The sequence below is a fragment of the Hypanus sabinus genome, chromosome 7 (assembly GCF_030144855.1).
Source record: "Hypanus sabinus isolate sHypSab1 chromosome 7, sHypSab1.hap1, whole genome shotgun sequence".
Lineage (NCBI taxonomy): Eukaryota > Metazoa > Chordata > Chondrichthyes > Myliobatiformes > Dasyatidae > Hypanus > Hypanus sabinus.
The window spans coordinates 144,302,926-144,315,007 of record NC_082712.1 but is presented as its reverse complement, the minus strand read 5'-3'; the positions used below and the strand labels follow the sequence as shown (position 1 = coordinate 144,315,007).

Sequence of the window (12,082 nt, the reverse complement as noted above, 5' to 3'; positions counted from 1 at the left end):
GTGTCTCCCAAGTTATGGCGGGTAATATGAGATCAATGAATAATGTTAGAAACAATTCTGTCAGCAAAACGAATATTATTGATACTTCTGTCGCCTTCTTAAAACTACAGTAAATGTGGAAACATGACACCAGATGAATTAGTCACCCTTGGCTGGTCAAAAATAAAACAATCGCTGGCGGTTTCCATGGAACGATTATGTTATTGTCCAACAAACTGCTTTTGTTTTATTTAAACTTTATGAAAACTGCATGACTCATCAAGACAGCTGACCCATAGTAAAAGTTCAGGCTGACTTTCAGCTAAAAATGCTTAATAAAAACTACTTTTACTTTAACATAATCCTTTACTTAACCCCATGAATTCAAATAACTTTATAATTTTAGTGAATTTCTCTGCTGGGAAAGTTAAATCTTATCAATCTCTGCTGTGCAGTTTGCACACTTAACTCCACAGGTCAGGAACAACAATATCAGATGTAAAGTAACCACTCTCTATCATGCCTATCATAATACTGTTATCAGAAGGAACTGTAACTGCATCAATACAGTATTTGTTGTTTTATACAACTTCATGCTTTTGCTTCAGCTGCTCTACAATGGAATCCAGATCCCAGAGTAGATAGGGGCACTTTGTCAGATACTTTCAAAGAAAAGATTTAATTTGCTCAATAAAACTCTGAATGTTATAGCCTTTTCCAAAAAGATTAAGTGAATGATGTTCCAAAGGACAGAATTTTCCTGCCATTGTTAGATAACTGATGAACCAGTGACTACATGCTTAGGTCACAGATCTTCTCCCGTAATTAAGAATGCAAGCGAGATGTTTTCTTATTATTTATATACAACTTTAACGTAGTAAAACATAGAATTGAATTGAATGTATTACTTACGTCCTTCATATACATGAGGAGTTAAAATCTTTATGTTATGTCTCTGTCTAAATGTGCAATTTATAGTAATTTATAATAAATAGTATGTACAACAATATAACAAAGAAATACAGTTGTGTCAGTATGAATTAATCAGTCTGATGGCCTGGTGGAAGAAGCTGTCCTGGAGCATTTTGTCCTGGCTTTTATGCATTTCCTAGATGGTAGCAGTTGGGACAGTTTGTGGTTGGGGTGACTTGGTTCCCCAATGATCCTTCGGGCTTTTTTTTATACACCTGTCCTTGCAAAGGTCCTGAATTGTGGGAAGTTCACATCTACAGATGCACTGGGCTGTCCGCACCACTCACTGCAGATTTTTGCGATTGAGGGAAGTACAGTTCCCATACCAGGCAGTGATGCAGCCAGTCAGGATGCTCTCAATTGTGTCCTGTAGAAAATCCTTAGTATTTGGGGACTCATGCCGAACTTCTTCAACCGTCTGACGTGTAAGAGGTGCTGTTGTGCGTTTTTCACCACACAGACGGTATGTACAGACCACGTGAGATCCTCGGTGATGTTTATGCTGAGGAACTTAAAGCCGTTCACACTCTCAAACCCAGATCCATTGATGTCAAATAAGGGTTAGCCTATCTCTATTCCTCTTGTAGTCCACAACCAGCTCCTTTGTTTTTGTGACATTGATGGAGAGGCTGTTTTCCTGACACCAACATGTCAGGGTGATAACTTCTCTGTAGGCTGCCTTATTATTATTATTTGAGATTAGGCCAATCAGTGTAGTGTTGTCAGCAAATTTAATTAGCAGATTGGAGCTGTGGGTGGTGACAGTCATGAGTATACAGAGGGTAAAGGAGGGGGCTTAGGACACAGCCCTGAGGGGCTCCCATGCTGAGGGTCAGAGGGGCAAATATGAGGGAGACCAAAGGCAGACAAAGGTGAAGGAGAACTGGAAAGGATTCCCCAATTATTTTAAGACCAAAGGGATTGCAAGGGACAAAATTGGTCCTCTGGAAGATCAGAATGGTAATCCGTGCAGCCAAAACAGATGGGGGAGATATTAAATAATTATTTTAGCCTCTGTATTTATTCAGGAGACGGACTCGGAGTCTATAGAAGTGAGGGAAAGCAGCATCAACTTCATGGACCCTATACTGATTACAGAGGAGAAGGTGTTTGCTGTCCTGAGGCAAATCGGGGTGGATAATTCCCCAGGGCCTGACAAGGTGCTCCCTCGGACTCTGCAGGAGGCAAGTATAGAAGTTGCTGGGGCCCTAGCAGAGATACTTAAATTATCCTTAATAACAGGTGAGGAACCAGAGAAATGGAGGGTAGTCAATGTAGTTCCACTGTTTTAAGAAAGGCTCTAAACATAAATGAGGAAATTATAGGCCAGTGAGTCTGACATTTGTTGTGGGAAAGTTGTTGGAAGGTATTCTAAGGGACCAGATGTGTAAATATTTAGGAAGACGATGGCACCTAACGACAACTCCTTTGCTTGCATCTTCGGAAACAGCTGTACTTCTATCTTTATTGGATCTATTTTTCCCTTTCAGGGTTGTTTTGAAGACCCTGACCTGGAGTTACATGCTGACTTCAATTCTTTGCAGGAATGGGACCTGCTCTCAGGGGTCTCACAACTGGCCACTATTCAATATAGCAAGGACGAGGCCTAGAAGACTAGTGCTCCTTCAGGATTCCGGGATCTTGTGGCTCTGGAGGCGGGCGGACTCAAAGTCGGTGCCTCCGCAGGAAACTGGTGTGTCGTGGGTGGTGGAAGATCGAAAGCAGAGACAGCAGTGAGTTGGCTGCCGGGTGTGTGCCCAGAGACCCGAATTCTTTGGGCACAGAGCTTGGAAAAAGCAATGCAACAGACTTTTAACACCATAAATCAGCAAATTGTTTTGTTAAGTCTCCCCTCTCGCTATGAAATGGAGACACCTCTTTTTCCCTTATTAGGGAGAGAGAGAGCCCATGGTATGTTGAATTACCAGGTGAGTGAGTAGTCTTTGGGGTTATGCAAGTCTGTGTCTTTACTGTTGCTTTGCTGCACACTTGAGTGCTCGGTGGGGGGGCTGCCGATACCTTTTTTGGTAGGGGAGGGGTAATCATTGCTTTGCTGCTGCTTAAGCATGGGAGGGGGGAGCTGGGGGGCCTTGGGGTTCTAACATTTAACTGCTATTCATTCTTTGTGACACTCCTCTGTTTTGTGGATGGTAGCAAAGAAAGAGAATTTCAGGATGTATATCGTATACATTTCTCTGACATTAAATGAAACCTTTGAAATATTTGGATAGACATGGACTGATTAAGGATAGTCAGCATGGCTTCATGCATGGTAGATCATGTCTAAGCGATTTTATGGAATTTCTTTGAAAAAGTTGCCAGGAAAGTAGATGAAGTCAAGGCAGTGAATGTTGTCTATGTGGACTTCAGCAAGGCATTTCACAAGGTCTTGTATGGGAGCTTGGTCAAGAAGGTTCAGTTGCCCTGCATTCAAAATGGGGCAGTAATCTGACTGGAGACCTGTGACTGGTGGTGTGCTACAAGGATCAGTGCTGGGTCTGTTGTTGTTGGTCATCTATAACAACCATCTGGATGATAATGTGGTGAACTGGATCGGCAGATTTGTAGATGACACCAAGATTGGGGTTGTAGTGGACAGCGAGAAAGGCTATTATGTCTTTTAGAGGGATCTAGGTCAGCTGGAAAATGTGATGAAAAATAGATGTATTTTGATGCAGACATGTGTGAGGTGTTGCATTTTGGTAGGACTAACCAGGGTAGGTCTTACACAGTGAACGGTAGGGAATCAGGGCATACAAGTACATAACTCATTGAAAGTGGTGTCACAGGTAGATAGGGCCGTAAAGGAAGCTTTTATCACATTGGCCTTCATATTGATTATAGGAGAAAGGATGTTATGTTGAAGTTATACAAGACATTGGTGAGGCCTAATTTGGAGTATTGTGTGCAGTTTTGGTCACTGACCTACAGGAGAATGTAAATAATGTTGAAATTTGCAAGGATGTTGCTGGGTCTGGAAGACCTGAGTTATAAGGAAAGATTGAATAGGTTAGGACATTCTTCATTAGAACGTAGAAGATTGAGAGGCAATTTGATAGATGTATACAAAAATATGAGTGGTATAGATAGGGTAAATATAAACAGGTTTTTTCCACTGAGGTAGGGTGGGACTACAACCAGAGGTTATAGGCTAAGGGTGAAATTTGAAAAGTTTAAGAGAAACATGAGGGGAAGCTTCTTCACTCAGAAGGTCGTGAGAATGTAGAATGTGCTGCCAGCACAACTGCATGCGAGTTCAATTCCAATATTTAATAGAAGTTTGGCTAGGTACAGGGATGGTAGGGGTATGGAGGGCTATGGTCCCGGTGCAGGTTGATGGGAGTAGGCAGTCTAAATGGTTTTGGCATGGAGGAGATGGGCTGAAGGTGTGCTGTTCTTTTCTATGACTCTATAACAATTTCAAGATGTATAAAACAATATCGGTCGGGGGATAAACAATAAGGTGAGCAGCAGGGAACCACAGGACACAAGTAGACTGAAAAGCTGCAGGCAAGTGCTAGATCAAGTTAATCAATACCCTCAAGAAGTGCTGGAGGATCTCAGCAGGTCAGGCAGCATCTACAGGGAAGAGATGTTTTTTTACATAGCGAATGGATGTGAACTATAGACCAGGAGAGGAGATTAGATGTCACTGGCTTAATTAGTCTGGCACAACCTCCTGGGCCAAATGGCCTGTTCCATGCTACACAGGCTTACGTTCTTTGTTTTAGAGTATATTGTGAAAGTGAAGAGGTTTAAAAAGAAAAAAAAATGTTGACATAAAGCTTAGGACATTTTGTGCCTCAAATATGTAGAATATTAAATACAGCAAGTGTTCAGTGACTTGAGAGGAATTTTTGGTTAACATATTTAATTTTGACAAAGGATGTAAAAATTTGTTGATATTCCAAACAATAATAAAAATGATAGATCTTCAATATACACAGCTGATTTGCTGGTTTAGCATCAAAAGGATTTAGAGGAAACCACTAAATTGGGAAAGGCTAATTACAATAGTACTAGGCTGAGTCCAGTGGTGCCATGGAAGTCCATAGCGGGGGTATTCCCTTCTGCCGCCCGCGTGGGATAATGAGTCTATCGGGACCCTGAGGACTTGTGGAAACTGTGGAGTGGTTTCTTTCAAATCTTTGGACTATTTTTACTGTGCCCATAGTCTGTTTCTTATCAATTATGGTATTGTTTGCACTGTTGTAACTGTATGTTATAACTATGTGGTTTTGTGTGGGTCTTGTAGCTTTGGTAGAGTTGGTCTCCTGACTTGGTGTATCTAAGTAGTCTTGTTTTGTGAGGTGGGTTTGGAGCTCCTTTCCAGGGAACGCGCTAAGACAGTAGCGCAATATTAATACACAGCAGCCTCTCCGGACTCTGGATTAGGGATTGCCAAACATTATGTGGATTTTCTGTTGTAGTCTGTTTTGTCATGTGCTTTTGTGATATCATTCTGGAGGAATGTTGTCTCATTTTTTAACTGCATTTTAACTGTGGTTTCTAAATGACAATAAACCAAGATTCAATTCAAATTCAATTAGGCAGGAACTGCAGAAAGTGGCTGTTTTTGGTAAATTCATATTTAACCTGTGGGAGTCATTTAAAGGCCAGCTAGTCTGAAGTCGGGACCAATATGTTCCTATGTGGGCAAAAGACAAGGAATGCAAGGTTGAGGATCCTTGGATGATGAGAGATGTTGCAGATTTTGGTCAAAAAAGAAAAGGGAAGCATAGGTGAGGTTTGGGGAATTGAAATTGGAGAAGGACTTTGCAGAATATAAAAGAACTAAGAGAGAGCATGAAGAGTGGATCAGGAGCACTAAATCAAGTCATGAGATGTCTAAGGTGAGTAGGATTAAGAAAAATCCCAAGGCATTTACACAAACATAAAAAGCAAGGTGGTAGCTACGGAGCTAAGGGTCAGATAATGTTGCTGTCATTGAGGAGTTGGGTCTCTCAAAGAACATAGGAGTTCTGATACAGGGTTTTGACCTGAAACATGACAACTCATTTCCACCCACTGAGTCCCTCCAGCAGATTGCTTGTTGCTCCGAGTTCTAACATCTGCAGTCTCTTGGATCTCCTGATGAGATCTATCCTATCATTGAGAGAGATAAGCGGAGGGATTGATGGAGCCTTGGTAGGGATCTTTATACCCTCTTTAGACACAGGTGAGGTTCCAGAGGACTGGAAAATAGCCAGAGTTATTCCTCTGTTTAAGAAAGGCAATCCAGGAAGGTATAGGGCATTAGCCTCTCATCAATTATATGGAACTTAATGGAAAATGTTCTTTGGGATGGTACATATTCGCATTTGGAAAAGCAAGGTCTTGCTAGGGATAGTCTCCATTGCTTTGTGTGGGGTAGACAAGGCCTTACAAATATGATTCAGATTTTTGAGGTGGGTGATGAAAGTTGTTGATGGGGATAGGACAGTGAATGTTGTCTAAGTGGTTTAGTAAAGCATTCAGCAAGTTCCCTTCTTGTTCCAGAACATTAAGGTGTCTAGTGACTTAGTCAGTTGGTCAATAGAAAACAGTGGTGGGCTGGTTAGTACGCTTGCAGCAAATACAAACATTGGCCGATGTGGATAGTGAGGATGATTGTCAACGGATTCAGCGGGATGTAGGGCAGATTGGTGGAAAAATGGCAGATGATTACTTGGACAATTGTGAGATATTGCACTTTCGGAGGGTCAAATATAAGAAGAAAGCATATAGCAAATGTAAGGACCCTCAGGAGCATTGATGTACAGAGGGATCTTGTGGGGGGAGAGGGGGGTCTAATCTATAGCTCCCTGAAAGTGGCACCCTAATTGGATAGAGTGGTAAAGGCAGTGTACACCATTCTTGCATCCATCTGTTGAGGCTCTGAGCAGTAGAGTTGGCAAATAAATTTGCATTTGTGTAAAACTTTTATTAGGCCACATATGGAACATTGTATGGATTACTGATTGCAGCAGTACAGTAAGGATGTGGTGTCCTTGGAAAGATTGCACAGCAGGTTCACCAAGATTGGAAAGTAGCAGCTTTAAGAAGAGGCTGGATGAACTTGGAATGTTTGGATTTTTTAGTATTGTATAAAATTATGAGAAGCATAGTTTGCATGGGTGCCAGAGTCTTTCACCCAGTGTGAAAATGTAAATACGAGAGGGCATAGAGGTGAAAAGGGGAAGTGTAAAGGAGATTTGCAAGGCTAGTTGTTTTTCTATGAAGTGGCACTGCTTTCATGTTCGATGAATTTTACACATGGGCCTTTTCTGATAATATTCTAGGCAGTAGAAAACATTCTTAAAATTGGTAAGGGTTAAATGTTTTACTTAGTTCACTTGATAAGATGGACACATTTTTCCATGTCACTTTGAATTAATTTTGAAATTTAATCTAAGTTTGCTTTAGCACTACGCATACAGTTGATAATGTATCTGAAGACCCATTCCAGCAATTGAAATACAGCTTGGCATTGATGCAAGAATGGAATTTTTACTGACAAATAACGTAGACAACACAGAAATAGACCGTGTAGCCTGCTCTTTCCATGCCGACCAGCAAATGCCCATCTATATTAATCCCATTTATCAGTAGCTGGCCCTATTCAAGTGTTCATCAGATACTTGTACTTAGTTTGAGAACCTGTCTCCAGCACTTCCTCAGAAAGTGTGTTCCAAATTCTAACTACTCTCCAGCAGAGAAAAAAAGCCCTTCATAAAATCTCCTCCAGATCTCTTGCCCTGTATTCTAACACTATGCATCTATTGGGTGAAGAAAGAAAAACAGCAATTCCAGTGGAGATATAAAAATGAAGGCAGAAAAATGGACACGTGAATTTCCTCTCCATTTTTTTCCATTGTTTCAATTGAAGGAGAGTGGGTAGGGAGCACTGCCAGTCACCTGTGTTGATTTTGAGCTGTGAGACTCCAACAGGAACTGCATTTTTCTATTCTGCGTTACCCCCTGAAAAGAGATCAATATGTCACTCCTTTTGTGTGTTTATTGGGTGCAAAATGGTTGCTGCTTTTGTTAGTAAAGCGATAAAAAATACATCTTAAAATTAATCAATTGGTTGAGAAAAACGTGAGATGTCCATGGAAAGTGTTGAGATGCTGCTGTGATGAACATAAATGTTATTCTATGAAAGCTATCGTATAATTACAGAAAGCACCATAAATATTATGGTTAATTGTGTCGATGAAATAGCAAGTTTGGTGGGTTAAATTCTTTGATGATGAACACCAGTTGAGTTGATAAAATCTGTCATGCTTAAATTGTTAGGAGCTGGAAGTTTCTTACCAATTTCACAACTCTAACTGGACTTGCAAAGAATAGTATTGAATTACTGAACTTGTTTACATTCAAGAATTAATTCTGATTTATATTGTCTATGTGGTTGCGTTTAGTTATCAATACATTCACATTCTTCTGAATTATCTTAAGGTAAGCAAATGAACAAACAGAGCATATTAATGTGGAGAATCTATCATATTTACCAAAGGGTAGGTTAATGCCAACACAGAATAATTAAAAAAACGTAAAGTGACAAAGCAAAGAAGTAAGAACTGAGCAGCTGGTGAATAGCAGTCACTTTGCTGACAGCAGATTGTGACTATACCTATCTCCTGTAAGAATGCTATTCCCTTTGCTCACTTCCCCACTAATCTCCCTCCAGGCACTTAACCCTGCAAGCAGCCAGAGTGCTACACCTGCCCCTGCACCTCCTCCCTCACCTGCATTCAGGGCCACAAACAATCCTTCCAGGTGAGGCAGCACTTTACCTGTGAGTCTACTGGGGTTGTCTATTGTGTCCTGTGATCCCGATGCAGCTTCTTCTACATTGGTGAAGGCATCATAGACTGAGGTACTGCTTCATTGAGCACTGCCGCACCATCCGCCACAAGCGGGACTTTTAGTTCCCATTCCCGTTCTGATGAGTCGATCCATGCCCTCCTCTTGCACCAAGATGAGGCCAACACCTTGGTGTAGAGGAGCAACACCTAATATTCCATCTGGTTACCCTCCAACCTGATGGCATAAATATTGATTTCTCCTTCCAGTAGACGAAGTCCACCCCGCTCCTCAACATAGAAAAACATAGAAACATAGAAAATAGGTGCAGGAGTAGGCCATTCGGCCCTTCACGCCTGCACCACCATTCAGTATGATCATGGCTGATCATCCAACTCAGAACCCTATATCTGCTTTCTCTCCATACTCCCGATCTCATTAGCCACAAGGGCCATATCTAACTTCCTCTTAAATATGGCCAACGAACCAGCCTCAACTGTTTCCTGTGGCAGAGAATTCCACAGATTCACCACTCTCTGTGTGAAGAAGTTTTTCCTCATCTCGGTCCTAAAAGGCTTCGCCTTTATCCTTAAACTGTGACCCCTCGTTCTGGACTTCCCCAACATCGGAAACAATCTTCTTGCATCTAGCCTGTCCTATCCCTTTAGAATTTTATACATTTCAATAAGATCCCCCCTCAATCTTCTAAATTCCAGTGAGGAAAAGCCTAGTCGATCTAGTCTTTCTTCATATGAAAGTCCTGCCATCCCAGGAATCGATCTGGTGAACCTTCTCTGTACTCCCTCTATGGCAAGAATGTCTTCCCTCTATGGCCTCAACACTTTTCTATTCCTCACTCTGACCTTTCGCTTCTTACCTGCCTTTTACTTCACCCTGGGTCCTTTCCTCCTTCTCTTTCTCCTATGGTCCACTCTACTCTCCTATCAGATTATTTCTTCTCTAGCCCTTGACCTTTCCCACCTACTTGGCTTCACCTATCACCTTCCTGCTAGATTCTTTCCCCTTCCCCACCTTTTTATTCTAGCATCTTCCCCTTTTCTTATCAGTTCTGTAGAAGGGTCCTGGCCTGAAATGTTGACTGTTTATTCATTTCCATAGTTACTGCCTGACCTGCTGAGTTCCTCCAGTATTTCGTCTGTGTTGCTTTGGATTTCCAGCATCTGCAGACTTTCTTGTGTTTGGGACAGCAGATGAAGTTACTTTCCAAATCCATCCTTAATTTGGACAAAATTCAAGGCAGCTTCAAATAGATGTAAGTTCATCTCCTCCCCTGGCTACTCCCAACTCATGATTTTCCACAGCATATAAGGAATTCTGTAAAAGAGGTGCAGGTTCATAATTAGAAAGGGTGAAAAGATGTCCAAAGGAAGAATTATACCACATAATGAAATGATTCTACTAAAAGAAAATGGATGAGAGGTAGGAAGTTGCTTGCCACAATACTTGAATTGGACATGCTGATTAAAAATTTAGTCAATCTTAAGATTACCTTCTTTTACATTTTTTTTGTTACAAGAAATGTATTTAATTCCACTAATAGATTATTGTTAGTGTTTTCACTCTATTTCTAATTATAATTGAATTATCCCTCTCTAGGATGGATGGTGTACAAAGACAATAATTGCCTTGTGCTATCACTTGGATCAGGTACTTATTTGGATCAGGTTTCTCGCAGCTCTGAAGCAGGAATGTGCTACTTTAATAAAACACTCTTCAAATAGTCTTCAGAAACTCTACTCCCATTTAGATTTCTGTAGTTCTGCCATCCCACGTCAAGTACTCAGCAATATATATTGATATATCCATTGTAAAAAGTGACAGTGCCAAATACAAAATTTACAATGCCAGAAAGCAGCTGATTAATTAACTGCAGAAAAACAAATTGTAGCGTGCCAGCAGGAGGAAATACCAGGCATTATTTGGTGGCACTGCCACATTTGTCCCTCACCACCATATTTAAATCTGCTGAGCAGCAGAATCTGAACAGCAATTGTTTAACCCATGAACGCCTCATAGAACTTTATATAATTTCCTCACACATGCAAATAGCAGAAAAAGCTCTGTTTCAACAACTATTAGAGCAGAGGTAGAACAATAAACAAGATTAATACCCAAAGTAAATAAACAGAACTATTTTAAACCTTAATTTTCAAGCAAAAATATGGTCCTCTCTGGCATCAAGCCAAAACTCTTTAGATAAATTTCTTGATGTAGTCAGAGTGATTAGATTTAAGAGAAAAACAGTAAACTGCTGGAGGAACACAGCAAGTCGAACAACATCTGAGGATGCAAAAGGATGGTCAATGTTTCAAGTCAAGACCCAGCATCAGGATTGAGCCTGTAGAGGCAAGATACCCAGCATAAAGAGATAGGGGCAGGAGAGACTGGTGCTGGTGGGTGACAGGCAGATCCAAGTGAATTGGAGGCTGATAGGCAGTGGAAACAAGTAATGTAGGGGAAATCTTGAGACTAAGCCAGGTGGAAACAGACAAGGAAAAACAAATGAGAAGGTTGAACCAGGTGTTGGCAGGGGAGGAGGAAAGTAGAAACAAAGGCTGGAAGGTGATGTGCTATTTATAAGGGAGGAATGATGGGCAGATAAAACCTAATGGGTGAAGGGTGGGCATAAAGAGAAGAAACCCAGGTAGATAGGTGCGTGGGTAATGAGCAGAGAGGACCAGTGGGCCAAGGGTAACAAATCCAGGAAATGTTGGGGGTGGGGTGTGGAAAAGGTGATCAAAGGGAGAGAGAACCAAAGAGAACAAAGGCAAATAGGCAAATTGATGCTCACACCATTGGAATGTGCTGTTCTTCTTGTTTGTGTTTGGTCTTACTGCAGGAATGGAAAAGGGACAGGACAGACAGGTCAGTGTGACAATGGAAGGAGTGTCGAAATGTCATGGCAGAATGCAGCTTCAAGCAAACCTAACCAGGAGACAGACTGCTGGTGTCCTTCACCAGCACACCGTGCCTTATATCACAAGACATTGGGATTAGTTTCTCTTCATTACAACAATTGTTGTGATGTGATATGTTACCAAAGTTCTTGGGTTTCAGGGCTCCAACCTTAGTACAACAGTAGGATATGGGCAATTATAATCATTTAATTGGTGTATAAAACTTGATTAAGATGTGTTCCTAAATGTTCGTTAAGCATCCACATCTGAGATATCTGCAGGTTGATACTCTTGTGGCTGATAAATAACGAAGGTGACTCTTTAAGATTCCCGGACAACAGTAGCCATTTGTTGTATACGTATGTCAGTCTAAATCTAATGAAGAATATTCTAATTGAAAATAATCAAGCCTAAAATTATTTCAC

The 12,082-nt window shown here is 41.1% G+C and overlaps 1 long non-coding RNA gene across 1 annotated transcript in view; it reads right to left on the bottom strand.

Moving 5' to 3' along the window:
- Positions 1-10,041, bottom strand: part of LOC132397294 (uncharacterized) — a 47,027-nt gene extending 36,986 nt beyond the window's left edge. Inside the window, exon 1 of the long non-coding RNA XR_009513330.1 lies at positions 9,871-10,041. This is a non-coding gene — a long non-coding RNA (uncharacterized LOC132397294). The remainder of the gene's footprint in view (positions 1-9,870) is intronic.
- Positions 10,042-12,082: the final 2,041 nt, after the last annotated feature.